This window comes from Podarcis muralis, chromosome Z (assembly GCF_964188315.1).
Source record: "Podarcis muralis chromosome Z, rPodMur119.hap1.1, whole genome shotgun sequence".
Lineage (NCBI taxonomy): Eukaryota > Metazoa > Chordata > Lepidosauria > Squamata > Lacertidae > Podarcis > Podarcis muralis.
This window is the reverse complement of record NC_135673.1, coordinates 20,489,632-20,504,113: the sequence shown is the minus strand read 5'-3', so window position 1 is coordinate 20,504,113 and position 14,482 is coordinate 20,489,632. Positions and strand designations below refer to the sequence as shown.

General features: G+C 44.2%; 1 protein-coding gene and 1 pseudogene across 1 annotated transcript in view; one reads left to right on the top strand and one right to left on the bottom strand.

The window, feature by feature from the left end:
- Positions 1 to 14,482, bottom strand: part of AR (androgen receptor) — a 239,587-nt gene that overhangs the window by 106,616 nt on the left and 118,489 nt on the right. The window lies entirely within an intron of this gene.
- Positions 5,793 to 5,888, top strand: LOC114589602 (U6 spliceosomal RNA; annotated as a pseudogene).

The window sequence follows — 14,482 nt, the reverse complement described above, 5'->3', positions numbered from 1 at the left end:
AGGGACCCCCAAAGTTCATCTAGCATAGGGTTTCCCAAACTTGGGGCTCTAGCTGTTTTTAGACTACAACTCCCATCATCCCTAGCCAGCAGGACCAGTCATCATAGATGATGGGAATTGTAGTCCAAAACAGTTGGAGACCCAAGTTTGGGAAACCCTGACAACCCTGGGGAATCACAGCTGAAGATTCGCTGGCAGACGGCCATCCAACCTCACTTTAAAAACATCTAAGGAAGGAGAACCCACCACCTTCCAAGGGAGTCTGTTCCTCTGTCTTACCCTCAGAACATTCTTCCTAATGCTCAGCTGGAATCTTTTTTCTTGTTATTTGAATCTGTTGGTTCATATCCTCCCCTCTGGAGCCGAAGAAAACAAGCTTGCTCCATCTTCCTTGTGATAGCCCTTCAGATGTTTGATATTTGGCTCTAATATCTCCTCTTCTCCAGGCTAAGCATCCCCAGCTCCCTCCACTGTTCCTCATAAAGCTTAGTTTCCAGACCCTTGATCATCCTGGTCACCCTCTTCTGCACACCTTCCAGCTTGTCAACATCCTTTGAACTGTACACAGGACTCCAAGGGTGGTCTGACCAAGGCAGAATAGAGCCATACTATTACTACTATAGGGATGCGGGTGGCGCTGTGGGTAAAAGCCTCAGCGCCTAGGGCTTGCCGATCGAAAGGTCAGCGGTTCGAATCCCCGCAGCGGGGTGCGCTCCCATTGCTCGGTCCCAGCGCCTGCCAACCTAGCAGTTCGAAAGCACCCCCAGGTGCAAGTAGATAAATAGGGCCCGCTTACTGGCGGAAAGGTAAACGGCGTTTCCGTGTGCTGCGCTGGCTCGCCAGATGCAGCTTTGTCACGCTGGCCACGTGACCCGGAAGTGTCTCCGGACAGTGCTGGCCCCCGGCCTCTTAAGTGAGATGGGCGCACAACCCTAGAGTCTGTCAGGACTGGCCCTTACGGGCAGGGGTACCTTTACCTTTTATTACTACTATTGATCTGGACTCTAGATTTCCATCGATGCAGCCTAGAATTGCATTAGCTTTTTTGCTGCTGCATCACACTGATGACTTAACGTTAAACTTTGATCCCTATTTTTAAATAAATAAATAATAAATGACTAGCATTGCTACATGTGATTCAAGTTGTAACCTAACTACAACCACAGAAAAGCCAGGCGTGTCAATCAGTCTCCCGCACCGCACCCACAAACATACCTTGCCTTAGTCACACACACTCCCCCAGCAGGTGGGCAAAAGTAACTCTTTCAGAAACCTCAGTTACTGCTCATTCTTGTAACACTAGAACCTGTGCTCATCCAACAAAGCTGAAGAATCAGGACAGACAAAAGGAAGGACTTATTCATGAAGCGCAGAGTTAGAAAAGTGGAACTTGTTCCACCAGGAGGCGGTGATGGATACCAACCTAGATGACTTCAAAAGAGAAATAGATAAATTCATGGAGGAGGCGGAGGGGGAGGAGGGGGGAGGAGGAGGAGGAGGAGGAGGAGGAGGAGGAGGAGGAGGAGGAGGAGGAGGAGGCTATCAGTGTTTCTGAATATCCATTGCTGGAAACCAGAGGAGGGAAGAGGGCACTTGTGCTTGGGTCCTGCTTGCACTTTTCCCATAGACATCTGGTTGGCCACTGAGAGAACAGGTTGCTGGGCTAGACGGACTATCAGCATGGTCCAGCAGAGCTCTTCTTATGGTCTTATGTTAAGATTTGGAGTCAATTTACCTACCGATGTACTGGTTGTGCAGGCATCAGAGAGGCACCAACAATGAGGACCCGGGCAGTGCTAGGGAGGCCCTCTCGTCTCAGAACCTGCAACTGTACATCAACTTACCCGAAAGTAAACCCCACTTACCTCACTGAGATTTACTTCTGAGTAGGCAAGCACAGGATTTCGTTGTTAATCTGCAGCCCTAAGCAAGCACCACTGAGCACAGTAAATATCCACTAGATTGCACCACCAGCTGATGACATTTCCATAAAACCACATGCAAACAAATAACATTACTTATTTCACAATATTTATACATCACTTGATAGTTTTAAAAAACCCATCAAAGTGGTTTACAAAGAGATAATAAAATTTTGCAGGTGAAAAACCCTGAAAAAGTGCTCTGTAAAATATTCAAAACCTAAAAATCAACAACAAATTAAAAACAGATTAAAAATTACCTCAACTTCCTAAGCATCTGGACTGGTTTGTCTAAAGAACATACATTTTTAGCAGGTGCCAAAAAAAGCACAGTGATGGAGTTCCAAAGTGTAGGTGGTGCCACACTAAAACATTTCTTACAAATATTATGTGGTACCTCCAGCAATTCTGCTGATGAATACAATCAAGTGGGTGTATATGGTGATCTTATTGGTAAACTGATATCTAGTTGTTAAGGGCTTTGTATACTAATAGTAACATCTTGAACTTGGCTTGTAGCAAATGGGTGACCAGTGCAGATCTTTGAGCACAGGTCATATATGCAAGTGAGGCCTCATTCCTGCCAGAAATCATGCATTGTGCATATGCAGCAGCACAAATGGAGCTGTTCATTTGCCCCAGCTGCAACAAAAAATGTCTCTTCTGCATTGGTCTACCCCCCCCCCCCCGTTTAATTTCTTAATTGCAAACACATAGATACATCCATTATACATAAATAAAATGAAAAGAAAAAGAAAGAAAACAGAAAAAGAATAAAAACAAAAAATAACTAACTAACTTCAAGCAACAAATATTTTCAAATTAACTTCTATAAAGGGAGTACAAGCCTTCTTTACACAGCTTTGGATTGACTCCTTAATGCGAATCATGACTTCCCGCTATCCATGAACGTACTTAGCAAATCATCCCCTGCCCTACCCCGATAACTGTATTTAGATGGTAAGTCTTGGAGAAACAGTCTGATTGCCAGTGGGATTTAATCTACGCTCTGGCGGGAAGGTAAACGTCTCCACCCCCATCGTTCTGCCCGGACGCTGAGGTCCAGCGCCGAGGGCCTTCTGGCGGTTCCCTCATTGCGAGAAGCAAAGCTACAGGGAACCAGGCAGAGGGCCTTCTCGGTAGTGGCGCCCGCCCTGTGGAACGCCCTCCCATCAGATGTCAAAGCGATAAATAACTACCTGACATTCAGAAAACATCTTAAGGCAGCCCTGTTCAGGGAAGTTTTTAATCTGTGATATTTTACTGTATCTTTGGTTTCTATGGAAGCCGCCCAGAGTGGCTGGGGAAACCCAGCCAGATGGGCAGGGTACAAATAATAAATTATTATTATTATTATTTATTTATTTATTTATTTATTTATTTATTTTTCATGCACTGCTCTGGTTCGCCAGAAGCGGCTTAGTCATGCTGGCCACATGACCTGGAAGCTGATGAGCGCCACAACCCCAGAGTCGGTCACGACTGGACCTAATGGTCAGGGGTCCCTTTACCTTTAATCCAAGTGATGCTCTGGAAGCCTTCTTTTTCCATATAATTTGTAAAGACATCCCATTCTCTTCTTAATCTTTCTTTTGAGTGATTTCTTATTAGGCTTGTTAATTTGGCGAGTTCTAGATATTCACTTAGTTTTGAGAGCCATTCTTCTTTTGTTGGGATTGTATTACATTTCCAATATTTCGCTATCACGAACCTTGCAGCTGTGATTGCATACAGAAAGACTCTTTTATTTTCCTTTGGGATGTCTGTTGTGAAAATTCCTAATAAAAATAATTCAGGTTTTAAAAAATATGTATGTCTAATCTTTTTTATTATTATTATTTCTTCATATATCATATCCCAGATTTTTTTAATTCTGGGACACGTCCACCACATGTGGAAAAGACTCCCCTCTTTTTGGTTACATTTCCAGCATTTGTTACTAATCTTTTTATTCATTTTAGCCAATTTTGCTGGAGTTATATCCCACAGGTACATCATTTAAAGGAAATTTTCTTTAATCGTTTAACAGGCCATGAATCTGATATCATTTTTCCAGAGGTTTTCCAATTTTTCTAGCTCCATATTATATCCCAGATCTTGCGCCCATTTTACCATTACATCTTTGACTTCCTTGTCTTTAAGATGCCATTTTAATAAAAATTTGTACATTTTAGACAGGGTTGTTTGTTTGTTTTTTTGTTATCTGAGAGGAGTTCTTTGTCTAGTTCAGAGATTATTTCATCAAACCCGTTTTTCTTTTGTCATGTTCAAAAATTCCATTAAGTTGATAATGTTGTAGCCAGTTTATGCCAATTTGTTTTAGAGTGTCATAATTCTTTAATCTTAATTGATTATCTTGTTCTTCCAATAAATTTTTATAGGTTGGCCAGTTGCTATCCATGTTTTTTCTTTTAACTGCTGTTGCAGTTGAAATCCACCAAAGGGTTTTTGGCTCTAACAATTTTTTATTTCTCTCCCATACCTCAAATATTGCCTTCCTCACGATATGATTTTTGAATCCCTTATGTATTTTCACTTTTTCATAGCCCAAATAACCATGCCATCCCACTACATTGTCCCATCCTTCTATATCAAGTAAGCTGGTATTCTTTAGAAGCATCCAATAGTTTAACCATACAAAACAGGCTGCTTTGAAGTATAACCTAAAGTCTGGTAATGCAAATCCGCCCCTTTCTTTTAGGTCCGTTAATAATTTGAATTTTATTCTAGGTTTCTTGCCTTGCCAGATATATCTTGTCAGAAACCTATGCCATTCCTTGAAGCAATTTGTTCCATTAATGATTGGGATGGTTTGAAAAGAAACAACATATTTGGGAGGACTTCCGGCCCCTCTCAGGTAGATGCCATTGCCATTACAGTGGTGCCCCGCAAGACGAACGCCTCGCAAGACGGAAAACCTGCTAGACGAAAGGGTTTTCCGTTTTGGAGGCGCTTCGCAAAACGAATTTCCCTATGGGCTTGCTTCGCAAGACGACAGCCCATAGGGAAATCTCCGGGACAGCGGGGAAGCGCAGCGCGTCTTCCCCACTGTCCTCGGACCTCCTCCGAAGCCTGGCGGCGGGGCGGGAACACCTCCTCCCGCCGCCGCCGGGCTTCGGAAGGCTCCTCCAAAGCCGGGCGGCGGGGCGGGAACACCTCCTCCCGCCGCCGCCGGGCTTCGGAACGATGCTCCGAAGCTGGGCGGCGGGGAGGGAACACCTCCCCCCGCCGCCCGGCTTCGGAACGATGCTCCGAAGCCGGGCGGCGGGGAGGGAACACCTTCTGAAGGCCGGCGGGGGGCAAAAGTCTTTGTTCCTCCCTGCCTGCCTTCCCGGGAGAGCGGAGAAACGCAGCGTGTTTCTCCGCTGTCCCGGACGGCTTTTGAAGGCAGGCGTAGGGGAGCAAAGACTTTCGCCCCCCACCCGCCTTCAGAAGAGGTCCTGGACCTCTTCTGAAGGCTGGCGGGGGGCAAAAGTCTTTGTCCCCCCTGCCTGCCTTCCCAGAGGCTTTAAAATCGCCCCGGACAGCGGAGAAGTCCTCCGCTGTCCCGGGGCGATTTTAAAATGCCGCCCGCCAGCATTTTAAGATCGCCCCGGACAGCGGAGAAGTCCTCCGCTGTCCCGGGGTTTTTTAAAATGCTGGGGGTGGGAAGAAAAGCCCTTGTTCCCCCCCCCCCCAGCCTTCAGAAGAGGTCGGGGGACAGACTGTCCCTGGACCTGGTCTGAAGGCGGTTTCCATAGGAACGCATTAATTGATTTTCAATGCATTCCTATGGGAAACCGTGCATCGCAAGACGAAAAACTCGCAAGACGAAGAGACTTGCGGAACGAATTAATTTCGTCTTGCGAGGCACCACTGTATAAGAGAACAGTGCTCGCTTCGACAGCACATATACTAAAATTGGAATGATACAGAGAAGGTTAGCATGGCCATTATAAGAGAACAAGGGAGGTGTTCATGGTAATTTCTGGCACCTCTTTTTCTAGAATAACATTAGTTTTACTTCACCAACAAAAGAGCACCCCTTCATTGTCCCTGTAGCAGCTTAAAGTTCAAAGAACTGTGATTTAAAAGGAACAGAAGTCAAGTGAGTAGGAAAAGGATTATCCTTCCTTTTTCTGCAGATGCAATAGCCATATATTTGTTTGTTCAGAAAGGCTTTTAAATACTTCAGCAGGCAAGAGTAACTGATCCAGCGGCTGGCAAGCAGTGCTGTCAGGCATGGTGAGACTGGACCTGTGCTGTGGAAAAGGACAGACCCAAAGGGGAGCCCACACACTCTTTTGAGCTGTGGCAAGCTGACAGCCCTACAAAAGATGATGAAGAAGACATCTGTGGGTGGCCAACTGATGTACAATATTTATCTATTGCAAGAATTGCTAGTGTCTTACAAAGCTCCCCCATGCCTAAGAATTTCTAGGTCCAGCTCGCAATGGGCACTTCCAACTCCAGGCCTTTCAAAGTTAAAACTGGTGCCTTACATAAGCACAAAAGTATGTAAGAAGAGTCCTGCTGGTTCAGGCCAATGGCCCATCTAGTTCAGCATCCTCTTCTCCCAGTAGCGAACCAGATAACCTTGGGGGAAACCTGCAATCAGGAACACTCAGCAGCATTATTATCTCCATCTATGGAGGCAGATCACAGCCATCCCAGCTAGTAGCCATCAATAGCCTTCTCTTCCTGCATGCATTTGTCTAATCCTCTTTTAAAGCCATCTAGGTTGGTGGCCAGAAATGCGGGTGGCGCTGTGGGTTAAACCACAGAGCCTAAGACTTGTTGATCAGAAGGTCGGCGGTTCGAATCACCGGGACGGGGCTGAGCTCCCGTTGCTCGGTCCCTGCTCCTGCCAACCTAGCAGTTCGAAAGCACGTCAAAGTGCAAGTAGATAAATAGGTCGGATAAATAGCTCCGGCCGGAAGGTAAACGGCGTTTCCGTGTGCTGCTCTGGTTCGCCAGAAGCGGCTTAGTCATGCTGGCCACATGACCCGGAAGCTGTACGCCGGCTCCCTTGGCCAATAAAGCGAGATGAGCACCGCAACCCCAGAGTCGGTCACGACTGGACCTAATGGTCAGGGGTCCCTTTACCTTTACCTTTAGGTTGGTGGCCAGCCTTGCCTCCTGTGGGAGTGAGTTGCATAGTTTAACTATGTGCTGTGTGAAGACTTTCTTGTAGCTGTCCTGAATCTTCCAACATTCAAGTTACTTTGATATTCATGAGTTCTACTGTTATGGGAGAGGAAGCAAAAACTTTTCTCTATCCACTTTCTCCAGCCCATGCATCATTTTATAAATGTCTATGATGTGATCTCTTATTTTCCCTTTCTCTAAACTCAAAAAACCCAAAACCTGCAACCTTTCTTCATCAGGGAGTCGCTCCATACCCTGATCATTTTGGATGCCCTTTAAATAACTTTTTCCAACTACAATATCCTTTTTGAGCTGAGATGAATAGGTATCCATTTTAACATTTGCATTTTACCGAATTAGGAAAACTGTGGTCCTGTTTGCATGCAAGGTGCATATATAAACTAACTATATTTTGCAAACACTTCCATATTTTTCAGTTTCCACAAACAGAGATTTCTTCTCAATTACCTCTGCACCCCAATTTTACACACTTCCATGTATCAAACAATTTATGCAAAAGAAATGTGCATGAAAGGTTTGCATCAGGGGGATTTCAGAGTTCTATGGGGAGGGGAGAATTGACAGCAACATGTGGTCTGATGGCCCCTCCCCTTCCTTATTTTTTTAAATGGGACATCCTGCCTGCAATATTATAAATGGTGGAGAGGAGAACATGTCCACCCCAAAGTACAAAACCAGATATAGGCACCATCTATTTTGGAGATTGCAGTGCAGGGAGTTGAACTAGATGACTTGTTTTGTTGCTTCCAACTCTGCAATTCTATGATTCTATTATCCAGCATAGCATTAAAGTCTAAAAATGCATCACTTGTGGTGGTACGGTCTCTATCTTTAAAACACACACACACACACACACACACAGAGAGAGAGAGAGAGAGAGAGAGAGAGAGAGACCAATCCTACGCCTCACACACTGTGGGAGACAGGAATGTGGGGACAGGAGATGGGCATCAGCCAGTAGGAAGCCACTGAAAGGACATCTGTTGCCACTGCTGCACCAGTGAAAACGTTGCAAAACTGAAAAGCTAAGCTACTGCAAATGGTAATTTTCACAAAATTTTTGCTCACTCCCTACCTAAATGGCCAAAATGTTTGCTTCCTGAAATCCCCACCACCATCATACAATCACAAAATTGCAGAGTTGGAAGGGAACCCCAAGGGCCATCTAGACCAACCCCCTGCAATGCAGGAATCATAGCTAAAGAATTTCTGATTGGTGGCCAGCCCAACTCTGCTTAAAAACCTCAAATACACTGTAAATTTGTTCTGGTCAGCCTAGGGTACCCAATCCACCTCAGTTAGGATCTGAAAGAGACCAGGGTTCGATTCTCTACTCGGTCATAAAGCTCACAGGGTGTGATCTTGGGGGCCAGCCATTGTCTCTCAGCCTAATCTACATCACAGGATTGATGTAATCCTTGGGAATTAAATTGGGATGGGGAGAGAATCATGTATGTCACCTTGAGCTCACTGGAGAAAAAGGTGGGATAAGAATTCGGTAAAATAAGTAAAATCCTAGAATTCTGGAGGGCCGAGTTCTTTGCATCGATCTGTTCCTGTGGCCCCCAGCTGTCACGCTCTGTGTGAGCAGTAGGTTTGGCATTCCCAGAAAAGGCAGATAGCTCTCCATCCAGAGTGGTTCATTCCACTGGAGGACTCTTAAAAGCACATAAATCTCTCCCTTCCATACTTGCAAGGCAGCTCTCCCTTAATTTATAGACATTCCATGAGACGCATAGGGCCATGCCGAATACAGGCTGGCTCCAGCTTGTTCAGACAGATTCCTCAGCCCAGCTACAATGTTCACCACCAAAAAGCCGTGTGGGCTGCTGTTTGCCTCCTGTTATTTCTTCCCAACCTTGCCCAGTTCACCCTTTTGGGGAATTCAGGCAGGCTTTTAAGAACCTAAGAAGATCCTGCTGGACTAGGCCAGTGGCCCATCTAGTCCGGTATCCTCCTCCCACATTGCTTAACCAGATGTCTGGGGGAAACCTGTAAGCAGGATTCAAACACAAGAGCGACACTCACCCCTTCTATGGTTTCCAGCAGCTGGCATTCAGAAGCATTGCTGCCTCAAACTGTAGAGGGCGCAGCATAACCATCCTTGCTAGTAGCCATCAATAAACTTCTCCTTCTTCATTAATTTGTGCAACCCTCTTTAAAAGCAATCCCATTTTTTTGGCCATCATTGCCTCCTACGGGAGCAAATTTTATAGTGCTGTGTGAAGAAGTCTTTTCTTTTATGCATCCTGAATCACCAAACATTCAGCTTCACTGGATGCCCACACATTCTAGTGTTATGAGAGGGAGAAAAACGGTCCTCTATCCACTTTTTCTCCATGCCCTGCATAATTTTTTATAAACGTCTATCATGTCACTTCCTCTTCTCCTTTTTCAAGTCCCAAACACGCCAAACTTTATTCATAGGGGAGTCGCTCCATCCCCTTTATCATTTTGGTTGCCCTATTGTGAACCTTGCCCTATTCCAACACTACAATATCCTTTTTGAGGTGAGGCGAACAAAACAGTCAGCAGTACTCCAAATGTGATTGCACCATAGAGTTATATAATGGCATTATGATATTGGCCGTTTTATTTTCAATTCCTTTCCTAATGATCCCTAGCATGCCCCACCCAACCTGCCTCCCCACCCCCAACTCCTGGTTGAAGGTGCTGCAGCAAAAAAAAAAAAACAAAAAAAAAAACTTGTTCTGCATTCTGTAAGGTTCTTTCTCACAGTTAATAATAGCTAGGGAAGTGTCTGGCCCAGGTTATTCTCATCAGAATAAATTGTGAAAAGTAAAGTCACTTGACTTATTCTGCATTAATTTACTTTCTTCTTCTAGAACTCTGCAAAAGGTTTTAAAAGGAAGGAAAGGAAAGGGGAGCCCTGTTTTCAGCTCCACTCCTGCAGAGCTTGTTTAATCCATGAAGCAGAACCATCTCCCCAGCAGAGTTTCAATAAACAGCTTCCTTGCATGGAATGGGGAAGTGTCATTGGCAATCTACTAATAGGACAGTTTATGTTTCGTGGGCTGCAGGCAGCTCAGAAGGTTCAAAGTTGCTTCTTCATGCAGCACTTAGTTAAACTGTGGAACTCCCTCCTGCAGGAGGCAGGGATGGTCACCAACTCAGATGGCTTTAAAAGAGGATTGGACAAATTCATGGAGGAGGAGAGGGCTATCAGTGGTTGCTGGCCATCATGGCTCTGCTCTGCTCCCCACAGTCATAGGCAGCAATATTTCTGAATATCAGTTGCTGGAAACCGCAGGAGGGATCTTGCACTTGGAGTCTGCTCCCTGGTTTCCCACAGGCATCTGGTTTGCCCACTTCAAGGACAGGGTGCTGGGCTAGGTGGGCCCCCGGGACTGATCAGCAGGGCTCTTTTTATGCTCAACCTCCGGCACAAGTCCCACTTCCAGTCATCTTGCTCACGTGGCTCTCTGCGTGAGCTCAGGCAACCTTTTCATGTTGCTCTGCAGTGAACAAATCCTCCCTTTGCTCTACATACCAGTTTGCCAAAGACTACTGAGTTGTCAGAGCAGAACCAAGGCCAGGTTAACAGCTAGCTGCCAACACAAATAATTTGTTTCCAGTTTCCCTTGCTTCTTAATATTTGAATCCCCCTGATTTTTCCTATCTTGGGTAAGTTAACTGCAAAGCCTGCAGAAAGATTTGGAAGTTGCAAAAACGAATGTCATGGTTTAGAATTTCCATATATTTGACACACACAAAGAGAGAGGGGAAGGAGGGTGGGCTATAAATTAGATTTTTGTCCCAAAATGCATTTTGGCACACAATCTGATTAGAAAGTGGGAAACCAAAGTTGCATGAAGCAGTGAGAGCCAGGATCCAGGTTTGCTTGAATTTTAAAACAATGTAGACAGACTCAAAATTGGGCAAAATTTCAGGATGCGAACTCTACTTTTATATTTTATACAGTTTTTTTTTTAAAAAAATAGGAGTCTTTCTAAGGAATTAATTAATTTTAAGAACAGTCAGCAAGAGCCAAATTCAGTTCAGGAGAGCCAGTCATGGTGTAGTAGTTAGAGCAGAGCTTTCCAAACTGTGTGTCGTGATACATTAGCGTGTCAGCGGCAGTGTATAGGTGTGTCGTGCGAATGCTCCTTGTGCTCCTCCTGGGGCTGGAAAGGGGTTCGTTTAACCTCTGGTTTACTAGTAAAACTGACTTACTGTGGTGCGATATGATGCATGTCTGAAAAGTGTGTCACCGACATGAAAAATTTGGAAAGCTCTGGGTTAGAGTGTTGGACTCTAACCTGAGAAACCAGGGTTCAAATCCCCACTAGACCATGAAGCTTACTGAGTAACCTTGGTGATCAGTCACAGCCTCTCAGCCTTACTTACCTCACAGGGATTTTGTGGGGCTTAAATGAGGAGGGAAGATAACCATGTATGCCACCTTGAGCTCCTTGGAGGAAAAGTGGGATGCAAATAAAAATATATAAAGGAGGGCATGTCACCTACTGCTCTTTCTCCCATATCATCATAACATTTGACACTGCTATCATTTTGTGACGATTTTCAAGCTTCTATAGTAACTTATTAATGTGTTTTGAAACTGCCAACTAGCTGTAGATTTCAGGATCTGAAGAATGTCTCTGGTGCATGGAAACAGGATTCAGAAACTTCAAACAAACTCAGGTTATGACTATGGCAAGGCATAGCTATAGTCTCTCCCCCCCCCCCCATCTTTGTTAATTCATTATTATTAAGGAATGGGCATCCCTATCATAATTTACTGCAAAAGCCTTGGGGCTTGTGTAATGCAACCACACCTTTGCTTCTTGTATGATCAAATATTTTGCCCAAGTTACCTCCAGCTCCCTCCTTCTAGTCCTCACATGCATCCGTATTCTCAAACAGCCTCCTGGTTTCAAGCTGAAGTACCATAATACCACTGTACAAATCTAGGGTGTGACCATATTTGAAATACTGTGTAGGCAGTTCTGGTCACCTCACTTCAAAATGGATATTGCAGAGTTAGGAAGTGTTTGGAAAATGGCAGCCCAAATGATAAAGGGGGTGGAGCGACTCCCCCATGAAGAAAGGCTGCAGCATTTGGGTCTTTTTAGTTTAGAGAAAAGGCAAGTAACAGGTGACATGATGGAAGTTCATAAAATTATGCATGGCATGGAGAAAGTGGAAAAAGAAAAGTTTTTCTCCCTCTCTCATAATACTGAAACTTGTGGGCATCCAATGAATGTGGGAATATTCAGTACAGATAAAAGAAAGGCTTCTTAATGCAGGATACTGTGGTGGCCACCAACCTGGATGGCTTTAAAAGAGGACTGGAAAAATTCATGGAAGAGAAGGCTATTGATGGGTATTAGCCATGATGCCCACGGCTCTGCCTTCATAGTTGGAGGTAGCATTGCTTCTGAATACCAGTTGCTAGAAACCACAGCGCGGCAGATTTCTCTTGTGCTCAGGGCCTGCTTGTGGGCTTACGAAAAGAGGTATCTAGTTGGCCATTGTGAGATCAGGATGCTAGACTAGACGGGCCATTGGTCTGACCCAGCTGGCTATTCCTACATTCTTAACCCTCAGCTTCCTTAACAAACTACAGCTCCCATAACACTTTGGGTGGAAGCTGTGACTGTTTAACGTGGCATCATAGCGCTTCATATCTATGGTGTGGATGTCTTCTAAGATGAGCCTTTCCTTCAGATCTTAACACAGCAATATAATATTGGAGGTGCTCCTTAGGTACCTGGATACTAAGTCATGTGGGGCTTTAAAGATCAGCGGTAACATTTTGAATTAGGTTCAGAAGCATATCAGGAGCAGGTGAAAATCCCACTGAATTGGTGGTAATATAATACTGGCTTGCTGAACCACTTAGTGACTGGCTACTGAACTTTGCACTTATAGATAGTCCATCTTCCAAACCAATTCAGCTTATTAATTTTATTACATAAAATTTATAGCCTTGTTGATTGTAAATAAAGCCCCCAAAGTGGTTTACAAAAAAAAGATTAAACAATGAAATTATTGATAAGAACAATTAACAACAATAATTTAAGACTTTAAACATGTTAAAATAAAAATAGAGAAAAAACAGATTAAAACATTCTAAATATCTGGACAGGCTTGTTTAAAATAAAATGTTTTGAGCAGGCACCAAAAGGAGTGCAGTTGAGGCACCAGCCTGATATCAAGAGGTAGGGAGTTCTAGAGTATAGGTGTTGCCACACAAAAATATCAAGTTCTAACAAAAGTTAATTTGGTCTTCAGCCTATAAACATCAAAAAAGAGGGAAGTGAGTAGGATCCAGACAATCTACATCTACATAAATGGCACCTTTTAAAATGAATATCACAAAACCACTTAACGATCAGGAATAGATAATAAGACAGACGGTTTGACTAGGAACTTGCCTCTCCTTTTATAAGTATGACAGAGTTTTGATAGCTACAGCAAGGAACCTGGCTATATTTTCTGTGATCATAAGGTTGAAATCAGACAGTAAAACAGGTATAAAACTGAGATAAAACTCATCCAAGTTCCCCTAGCGTAGAAATAGTACATGGGTGATAAAAGGGGATCTAATGTCCCCGTTAAAATGTCAGTATAGGAGAACATGGACTAATGTTTCATCTGAGCTGTCTTCAAGGGTAGCCCCACATACAGCACAACAGGAAAGGATGGAGAAAAGAAAGTATTTCTTGACGCAGCAACACAAACCATGGAACTCGCTCCCACAGGAGGCAGGAATTAGGTCTGGAAATGAACTGGCAACCAGCTGTTTGTCTCCCTTTCTCATAACGCTAGAACTTGCAAACATCCAATGAGGCTGAATGTTGCAAGATTCAGGGCAGATAAAAGAAATCCACACTGCCAAATATGGAACTCCTTCTCTCAGGAGGCAGCAATGGCCACCGACCTAGATGGCTTTAAAAGAGGATTAGACAAATTAATGGCTACTAGACATGATCACTGTGCTCTGCCTACACAGTTGGAAGCAGTAATGCTTCTGGATACTGGTTGCTGGAATCCATGGGAGGGAAGAGGGATCAGATCCTGCTTGTAAGTTTCCCATGAGAATCATTTTGGCCACAGTGAGAAAAGGATGTTGGACTATATGAGCCACTGGCCTGATCCAGCAGGCTCTTCTTATGTTCTTACAGTACAATCTCTAACTGAAGCCAATAAAAGAAGGGCTCATCTACACATAACTTTGCTCCACACTTTCCCTAGTAAAACTCAATTGCCATTTGCTCAATGCAGGTTTTCCCAGAGAATGTGCCGGGACCAAAGCAAAAAATAAAAAATAAAAAATAATGCTTGGATACGAACCTGGAAAGCCTTGACCTGTGCCTAGAAACGCAACACCAAACGATGTGTGAATGAGCCCTAAACCACAAACTATTGAAATACACAGAACTTGC